Consider the following 10,795-nt stretch of genomic DNA (forward strand, 5'->3'; position numbering starts at 1 on the left):
CAGTCAATCTTCATTTAGGCTAATTATCTGTTGAGACACTAATTTCCAGTGGTGCTGAGATTACAAATTTGGTGAAAACGCAAATGCATTTTCTATCTACAAGTTTCATAATACTGTGAATGAAAGGATCATATATTACACCTCACTTTTACACGGATTGCATATTTGGCCAGACTTGCTGTTTTCTTTTTTTAAATAAGAAAAGTTTCTTAAATGTTTTGAATGCCCATTTCTGTTAAATATGATACTACAATATGTTTAGAAGCTTATGTGGGTTATCTAAATTCTGACTTTTTAAGGATGGATGGTGGATGCTGTACCCAGTGCAGTGTACTGCTTATCATGTCTTTGAAAATCAATGCTTGCAATTCAATTCCATAGGTGATATCTAATTTCTGCGTGACTTATTTGGTTTTCTTTCTTAACTGATGGGTCAAAGTACTGAAAAAAACATGCTACTATTTCAGTATTTTTTTCCACCCTATTAAAGGGAGGCAGCAATGGAAATCCTGAGAGCATGTCTGAGTCTTGACTGAATGTAAAGCCAGCAGTCATCAAGCTGTTGTTTCATGGAGGGAGACATTTGGAAAAAAATATGCAAATGTTCTATGATTCATTCTTATTCCACTAAAACACAATCCCAGAAAAACTGACAACCAATATCATCCAGCCCAGCCCAATGTCCAACATCCACTTGTTCCCTAAAGGCACTACTCTACCAAATTACCCTACATGATAAAGTAAAAGAATATGTGCAATGTTAAAATATCAACAATAACATGGTGACTGGAGCATCTGGAACACTGTATACTACTTACGATTGACAATGCGTTTACTGTGATTACAGTGTGTGGAAATTGAAGAGGCAACATGTGGTATTGTGGTAAACTGATAAGCCACCATGCCTGAAACAGACTCATTCTCAGCAGGGCACTGACAACCATGTGGTTGCATTTGGGTTGCATAACTGTCCTATTAGAGTGACAGATTCACTTTGACATGAAGATGGAAAATTATATTTTCATTATATATTTAGTTTTATCCCCTAAAAGTGATTTTAGATCTAGAGATATCTGAAGCATTTTAAAGGTAACATCAGGGCAACGTGTTTGTGTGTATGCATGCGTGTCTCCCCCTCCTATGAGTCTCCCCCCTCCTATGAGTCAGCCTTATGGATGAGTCATGGAAAGGTGAATGGGATTGGGCCACGTAATACAATTTATTTCCCATATTTCATTGTCCCATGAATCCTTCTCAAATAATGCTCAGTGCTGTAGAAGCACCATCACTAGTGAGATGAGTATTAATAAGGAAGTGCATCATTGATGTAACCTTCATGGCCTGGCACATTAACTGTTAGTTGTTTTTTTAGTTATGGTTCACCTCTCCCTGACACACACACACACACACACACACACACACACACACACACACACACACACACTAATGGACATAAAAATGTAATTGTCTATACATGTAAACAGTTATAGACTTCATGTGTATGATTTGACCTTTTGGCTAACTTGACATTTATTCAAATGTCAAACCGATGGGTCAGATCAGCTTGTTAATGTCTTGTGTAACTCGCTCGAGCCAAAACTATTGTCGAACAATTCTATAATCTTTAATTTGTCTATAAGATTATCATGATTTGAGATTTACATAGTTAGGCATGCATTATCAAGACGCCGACCTCTCTCGCTGGCCCGAGGGCGCTGACAGAGGGTAATAACGCTGCATTGACCCACACGCTGCCAATCCTCTTGTTTTCCAGCAGCGGCAACTCCAGCAAGCTACTAAAAGAGTATCCACTGACAAGACCAGGAGCTACAGAGAGCGGCCACTTACCTCCACCCAGCATGCCCAGCAGTATGCCACCACCACTGACAATGCCAAGGCCCACTGACAGGCCCCCAACATCAAGCATAATTGGCGTTATACCACCTCTGCTGACATCTCCAGGGGCTTCGAGCAACCACCCTCCCCCACCACCAAGCATTGATGGAGGCATGCCATCTAGATGAGGTGCTAAGCTACCCCAGTACAATGGAAATGGACCTTCAGATGTCTACCTTGTCCAAGTTCAGATGGTGTTAACGTTGTGCTAGCATTAGAGGGGCAAGCACAGACATATGAACTCATCTCCATCTGGAGGAACGGATGATCCATGGCTCACTAAGCAAGTACGACATGCGGAGGCTGGTTCGAATCTTCTGCGGTGCATCCAGCTTGGCTGGGCGCTTCAATTAACACAATTAGCCGTGTTCATGGATGGGATGCCGGGTGGGGGGGGGGGGCTGCTGCATCACTGCTGGTGCTGCACTAGCAACTCCTACAGGTTGATCAGGGCAGTGTGCGGAACTGAGAGAGTGTGTTCCTGACCTCCTCCGCATGCATTAGTCTACATCCTCCCGGTGAGGCTCCTCACTCTCAAAGGCTGATTGTTTTATTGTTGTTCATTGCGCAGTTACTGTTATGTTTTATGGGGAATATGTTGTGTTGTTTTATGCCATGTTCATGTTCACTATATTTTCTGTGTTAATGGTGGGAAACCATGGATGACAGGGTAGGACTATAGTAGCTGTGAGCACCCCCTTATGTTATTATGAAGCTTTGGTAAGAACCTTTTGACTGTAAATAAAGTAATAAAGGCATACTTCGAATCTTCAACCTATGTGCAGTTTTTGAGTCTTCTTTACCACTACGGTGTTTTAATGTTTTGCTTTTTGATTTGAATTAATTTGTACTGTTTATTTAAATGTATACTTGTATATATTGCCTATAATGTTTATTTGTTGGATCCCCATTAGCTGTGCCATATAAAGCACAGCTTCTTCCTGTGGTCCACATATAAAAACAATACATACATTTAAAAACATACATTTAAAAACATACATTTGAAAAACAAAACATAAAGAAAAAAATAAAATAAAATGTAGGTATATTGTGCTATTATTAGGCTACTGCAGTGGTTCTCAAAGTGGGGTCCAGGGACTCTCAGGGTTCCTTGGGGTAGATCTAAATTTACAAGTCTGTAACTCTGACAGTATACAAATGGAACCAAATGGACCCCTCAAGAGTTAAGGGGATTCCTTGAAATTTTAAAGTTCGAGAACCACTGGGCTACTGTAAACTAAAAATGTCAACACGACTGACAATGCAAACTTACAGGTCCAGTGGGCGGGGCGCTCGCTCTCAGCTCATTCAGGGGTCCTGTCATAACACTACCTACTGTACTACCTACCCAAGTTGCGACACAACATGGTATGGTAGTCTACCGCTTTCAACTGACTTTCAACTAATTATGCTTTAAAGTGTGAGGTGTGCGGCTTGGGAAATGGTCATCACACAAACCACGTTTCATCGGCTGCATCGGTTTGCACGGCAGTGGAGTTCAACTCTGGAGGTTAAAGGGTGTTATTCCATGGAAATATTGTCTACCCACTGAATTCGTGCTTTGAATAAGGTAAGTTCGTTTGCAGTAGTTTAAGCATAGAGTTTAAGTGTTGCAACATGTACTAAAACAACGGCATTCGTAGTCTATGCTGTAGCAATGAATGATGAATCATGGTGATAAATAACTTGTGAAATATTTGATATCATGCCTCTATACTCATAGATTAAAAGTGAAAGGCCAGCCGGTGTACCGGCGTAATAACCTTAGATTAGCGTGTTCATTTGGTGGAATGTTTCGAGGAAAACGTCCTGTTGGCAGTTATATTGACAGTGATCTGTGTCACAGCGCTGTCACTGTTGGTGGCCAATCAATTCATGTGGGCATCACTGGAAAGATGGCATTATTCTTCAAGTGTTTCAGTTTCAGTTTTAGTTTCATGTTCAATATTATCAATGAGTAATGTACGTTGAATTATACCCCAAAGTGTAAATGGATGCAAGTAAGTGCATATAATGTTACCCACTAAAACCCTACTGTGACATTAATTAAACCATTTAACATTCTACAAGATTGAACGAAAAACTATTGCGTGTAAATGTGATAAACCTATACATACATAAGTATGTATATTAATATACTATATGTACTGTATGTATGTGATATATATATATATATATATATATATATATATATATATATATATATATATATATATATATATATATATATATATATATATATATATATATATTTATTTTATTTATATAGTATATTATATTTATATAACTATAAATATATTATATTTATAGTTGTATATATATAGTTTTATACATAGTTATAGCTTTTTATATTTATACATAGTTATAGTTATATAGTCATAGTAATAAATATATAAAACTCTCTCTCTATATATATATACTGCATATATACTGCACTGGCAACTATATATAGTCGGCCTATTAATAGGCCTATTACGTTTGGTATTGTGTCAATAGTATTGTGTCAATGAGGCGTAAGAGGCAGTGAGGGGTACTGGTGAGAAAGCTGTTTTAAGCCTGGAAATATTGGGTTATGCATGAATCATTCTAACATTCTATGAATGATTCCTGCGTTTTTCTATTTTTTATTCATGTTTATGGCTGAACCATAGGCTATTTGTCTGCTTTTCCACATCATTCATTTATGAGGTCCATGGCTAGGCAATTAAGTGTGACAAGATTTACATCCCATTATGTGAACTGGGGTGTTTGCCATGTGCTTGTTATGTCATCCATTTGGGTCTGTTTCTGCCTTATGGCCCATGCCTGTCATTCACTCTTTTGCACCTATTTGTTCCCACTGTCAGTAGAGTGTGGAACCAGTGATCAGTGTTGGTTAATGCCCTTATGCCCATTGGTTATAAAAGCAAATAGTTGTTTTTTAATCACCCTCCCGCTTATTGACTGGTGTCTGTTCTCTCTTTTAGGATTTAAAGTTTTTTTTGCTACTTTTTTGCTTAAAATATGCTGGGTTAGGTAACTGATGACACATAGCCTAGTCTCTGATCTTACAGAGTGTGTTGTAAGGAAAGTAGGTTACTAGGCCATGTCCTGCAAGCTTAAACTGAACGCTAGTCTGAATATTGCCAGAGCTGCTTAGTGTGACTGTGCATGCACAAATGGTGTAGTCCTATGCAGTTTCAAAGGGATATTTTCTGTCCTCTGTCCCTTTAAGAGAATAGAGCAGCGCTCCGCATTGAATGAATGTTGTATGTTCAACTTGTGTTGATTCATCCCTTTCACACATACAAATTCAGTGAAATTTAAGCACACAGTAAAATTTGCAGTGGTAGTTGAACTATGAGTAAAACTTATCCATTTACACTCAGAGTTAAATTGTCACTCCAGATTTTGCTGTCAGACCTGTGCATCCCAAGATGAGATGTAAAATAACGTATTCTATTCATCCTAATCCTAATTCGAATAACTTTGAACATGAATGGACATCACTGACAGACCAGAGAGCTGGGCCCTCCTTAGGAATTGTGATATCATTTTGGCTGGTGAATGCGGTGATAATTATATTTATTATTATTGTGATCATTTGTTATTACAATACTGTATGTTGTATAAGTTTGAATTGTCAATGATGATATACCTAATCCTATATTCAAAGTCTTCTGTCGATTAACCTGTAAAGAAATCAGTTTAATTTAATTTATTTAAGCTTTTTCTTTTTTTTCCCCTCATGGATCTCTTTCAAGACACCTGACTGAGACAGCAGCAGTAAAACACACACAGAATCATTATTAATTGAGAGAGACAGATTGTAGTTGAAAATCTGTTATTTTTGGCAAGCAACAGTGTCGTATAGCAGAAATGATTCTTGGTATCTAGAGATACCTTCTGAGTAAAATGAATGACATCATAGACAATAGAGAAGCATTTCCTGTCCATCCAATAGCAGCACTTACTGTACATGTATTCCCCTCTTGAGCTTTTAGCTATTTCTGTAATTGATTTGACCCTAGCAGTGGTACTGCAGCACTGCAGAACCTGTTGCTTGGTAAGGAGATCCATCAACACTTATGTTACCAAAATGTTTGTTTCCGGCCTGCCATAATGGAACTTCTAGTTTTCGATGCTTCCATGCCTGTAATTGTTGGGAGGAAATCGTAGGAGGAGCTTTTTGTAAGGTCTCTTGCGTGATGGCCAAATGTGCAGTGAGACATGAGAAAACACGACAGACATGCCTGTCGTCATTGTTCAAACTTTGCAGCGTTACTAGCTCACAGATCTGTTCTATACTGTAGCACAGTATACTTTTGCCCCCATGCTACACATTACACATTCCTTATACTTGATGATGACTTCTTTGCCCAGTGGAACTATGTTGCACATGACTCTTGGGAGTATGTCTGGTATTCATGTCACCCTCTTTAACCTTCTAACTGTGACAGACAAAATGTTCAGCTCTGGTTATATAATATAACTGCCTGTACAGACGTCACTGGCCTCGCTGCTGATGTCGCCCATCTCCCAGTGAACAGCACTCCCCCTTTGTAGTCACTAGCGTCATTCATGGATGTAATGGGGAATGATTAAGATGTTTAATTGCCTTTGTGAAAGTTCCTTCTTCTAGTTCTAACTGGGATTATTCACGTTTGAGTGTGTTAACGTGTCACTTAGATTTTTCATTCATGGCATTAAAAGGAAAGGACAATTCTAGAGAAGTACTGTGTATAGTACAGAACATACATATATGAAACATTTCCAGGGATGTTGTTATAAGTGATGCTTATTATTGTCTTGTTTAAGTTGTTGTAATGGTAAGCAGATGATCACAGTCTTGTGAGTGGTTTTCAATGCTACCCTCTCTGTTTAAGTGTCAGGTGAAAATAATTCAACATGTCTTCTCTCTATTTTGGCAATTTTTTCCAAGCCCTATCTATACATACATCTGATTCATAATCCTCACGGTTCAGCCTTTATCTGTGTATCCCAAGACAAAAGGTCACTGTCAAGGATTGGGTGTGGCTGCTGGCTAACTCAGATTCAGAGGAGGAACATTTGGTTTCACAATCTGTGTGAACCCAGCCCCTGTATGAATGACCTACATGTAAGTTCTTTTGTTCAGGGTGTTGGCTGAACATCTATTACTTTGTTTATACTGTACATTAAAACACAAAGTATTGCACCAAACTAGACAGTAAAGTGAGTCACATCTGAAATAAAAAGGACAATTCATACCAAAAGGAATTCCCATAGACCAATGTTAACATAGTAAAATAAAGACTCCAATCTGTGATCTGTGATCTGTGTTAATGAACAGGTAACTGTGTGCACACTGATTTCACCCCAGTCTCTGCAATACTAAACAGTTAAAATCATGATAAGCTTGTATCCCGATTAGGACTATATAATAGCATATAATAATACTAACTTGAATACTGAGGCATGTGCACCACCGTTTCCATTTTCTGTGTGTGACATTTGATGATTCATTATACTAGACTAATACAGTCTTTGCCTTATATTTGTTCAGGCTATGGGGAGTGGGAGCTATTCATTTATGTTCAGAAACCTCAGAGAAAACAGTGAATCCCGCCTGAGGGCTCAATTTAACTTCTGTAAACTCAACTCAAGTGTTTTTTCCCCCATTCTACCATTATGAACTGGTTTATTATTAACTTACTTTGTGGTAGAGTAGCTATACTATGGGTTGTAGTGTGCTGGTACTTATGGGTATTTGAATAGTTGATAAAGATGATACGATGATGTTTTCCAGCCCAAAATGTCTCTTCGGGGCATTGTAACAGTATCAGGATCTTTCTCTATCCAAGGATTCAATTAAAGATGTAACCCATTCTCTGAGCTTATGCGTAAGGAGAGAGAGAGAGAGAGAGAGAGAGAGAGAGAGAGAGAGAGAGAGAGAGAGAGAGAGAGAGAGAGAGAGAGAGAGAGAGAGAGAGAGAGAGAGAGAGAGAGAGCTGTCTTGCCCTTTCCACTCATGCCCTAGAATTGTGACCCACATATTTGCTCACACACTGCCTTAGGTAATTATAATGTAGGCAGCAAGGATTGCATATTTTTTTCTCTGTAGCAGCAGGCAGAGACCTGTAATGATTTAATAATGTAAAATAATATATATGTAGCTATGTTTATATATGATTTAAGCTCGATTGGGTCTACATTAGAAAACAGATCTTCCTTGAGTTTGTTTCATACAGAGTAGGGCATTATTGAAACAAGTTGTGGGACTCTACATATGTAAGTACAGAAAATAGTATGTGTGTACTTGTACAGTACATGTTTTGAATGAAAGTGTCTACTAAAAGTTTGTGGTTGAAACAATTTAAAATTGAAGCCAAATAAGATACAAAGTCTGAGCTCCTCATACACTAGTACAAAAAAAGGATAAATGTTTGATCTGTATATAAGAGAATGCTGTACTGCCACTTTGTAGAATACTGTATGCTTTTATAGTACACAAATGGAGAATAAATGTTGTTAGAAGACTGTCCAGTGGGGGGTGCAATGTTGTTTTGTTGAGTGCAATGGGTTCGTTGCTGCCTGGGGCAGAGGGCTTGTGTTGAGCTGGTGTTTTTATTTTGCCAGATCCATAATTTGTGGGAAAAGATGTTCAGGACAGGTACCATGTTGATTTGATCTCCATTGGTCAATATTTCTGTTGATCTTGAAATGTTTTGTTTGCTGTTGTTGCTATTGTTGTTGTTTTGTTTTGTTCCAGTTCCCATTGAGATTACAATATCTCTTTTAAGAGGAAGCCTTGGCCAAGATAGCAGCAATTACAATGTTGCAACAAACATTAAAAGCACAAATAGTAAACATACCATAGAAACTCACAGAATCAAATGCCTAAAAGATAAATAAAGGAAACTGAATCTAGCTAAGGAAGCAATTACAAATTCCAATTGGATTTGCCACCAAACTCTTTATTACATTTGTGAAAGTCGTAATCGGTATCAAGCTCATCTAGATCTGTCTGCAGGAAGTTCCAGACTGCAGAGGCAGGCTGCAGCAAACATAAAAGATATGTTTGCCGAGTTCAGTATGAACCTTAGAGACCGAATTTAAGCGGGCGCCATTTAATACAAACAATACATACTTGTTTTGCGTGAGATATTCCCTCAAAGGTGAAAGGGAAACAGATCAAGGATGTACTTATAAACAAATATGCCAATGAGTGTCTGAGCAAGGCCAATGAAGGCCACCCAACTCTGAGTCTGGTGGGTGCAATGGTGAGTGAGAGCTTTGCTGCCTGTGATCAACGTCAGAACACTGTTGTCCACTGTATCCAGTCAGTGCAAGTATTTGGCAGAGCCATACTGCATGTGCAGCAGATCACCATAGTCAAGCAAAGGGAGGTACATAGCCTCAACCAGTTTTAACCTTTATTAATCCTGGGTAGGTTACAGTAATACCCGGGCCTGCCTCATACTCATACAGTTACACACATTCACCCCTGGCAGCTGCCCAGTACAACCACTGGAGCAGTTGGGGTTTAACTGGTTTGCTCAAGGGCACTTAACAGTGGATATTGAAGAAGGGGTGAGTATTACTCATTCACATCACCACCATGGTTCTTCCTGCCGGGCCACACACAAACTTTAAAATCCAACCAAACCTTTATAATACTTTGTTGCACAGTCTTTTGCCCTGAAAATAGCCAATCTACAAGCTCACATCGTGTTGGGCTGCAAGGTGAGCTTGTAGATCAGCTATTTTTGGTGCATGACGGTGTGTAACTAAGTACAAATTAGCCTTTACATCTTGCACGATTACGGTTCTTGACTCAGTGGTCCAACAATAAATCATTACGAAATCATTACGAAATCTTCTTTAAGCCAGCTTACATAATACAGTTTGAAGGGGTCATGTTATAGATTTTAATCTCTGAGAAATCAGCTTCACAAGGATGTGTGAAAGAAATTACTTCCAGAAATGCAGACAGGTCAGTTCGAGATACGTTTTGAGTTAAGTGTATGTTTGATGCTCCCTTGCTTTGAGTTGTCTTGATGGACATGACTGCTTGGATTATAGAAAGAAGATAACTAGATGCATCTCCAGCACACAATGTTACCATGGTAACACAGAGAGAACAGCAGTACCACAGTCTAATTAATGACAGTCAGTGCTTCACAGGAGGACCATGGTGACACCACCAACACCAGCATCAAGATGGCTTAATGCCTCAATGATAGATATGCTAATAAAATATCTTGTTTTTCATTTACTTAAAGGCAACTGGCTAGGAGATATGTATTGAATGTAGGAGACCATTTATTATGTATTGAGGCCTGTTCATAAACAGTAAATGTCATCCCATTATCTAATAGACTGACCTACATAAAAGACTAGAACTAATCTCTATGTAGGTGGATGGTGAATAATGCAGTAAAATGTGGGAGATCTTTGATGAAGCTTCACACTTGTTGCCTGCTGCCTGAGCAATACTTATTTCCTGAGTAATCTAGCGTCGTCATCCTGGTATCGTTCAGTTTATTACACTGTAAATGTAAATGAATTCACAAAAGGTTAAGAATATTAATCATGCAAAAAATATATACATTCACAATATGTAATAGATTTAGATTTTCTTTATTGGCCTATACTGGCATCATGAACAAGAAATGTGGTCCTGTTCGGTCCAGTGGTTTGTGAGATTAGCCTTGGACACACACAGACGGACAAATAGACAGACGCTCTTCTAGAATCTATGGCTTGCCTCGTATGAAGCCATGTCTCAATAAAGTCTTCTATGCACACCCACACCCCAGGGCTGATACCTTCCATAGCATTAAGGTATGAAGGTCTTGGGCAACTTTTGAGAATGTTTTTAAAAAAAAAACACACACTCTAACCTCTGAAAATCTCATAAATATCTAAATGATTTACA

The 10,795-nt window shown here is 38.6% G+C and overlaps 1 protein-coding gene across 1 annotated transcript in view; it reads left to right on the forward strand.

The window, feature by feature from the left end:
- Positions 1-3,088: 3,088 nt before the first annotated feature.
- Positions 3,089-10,795, forward strand: part of npas2 (neuronal PAS domain protein 2) — a 48,743-nt gene continuing 41,036 nt past the window's right edge. The window contains exon 1 of the mRNA XM_080436374.1: positions 3,089-3,466. The gene's annotated coding sequence lies outside the window, so the exon portion shown is untranslated. The remainder of the gene's footprint in view (positions 3,467-10,795) is intronic.

The sequence above is a fragment of the Gymnoscopelus braueri genome (genome assembly GCF_963280865.1).
Source record: "Gymnoscopelus braueri genome assembly, chromosome: 8".
Classification (NCBI taxonomy): Eukaryota; Metazoa; Chordata; class Actinopteri; order Myctophiformes; family Myctophidae; genus Gymnoscopelus; species Gymnoscopelus braueri.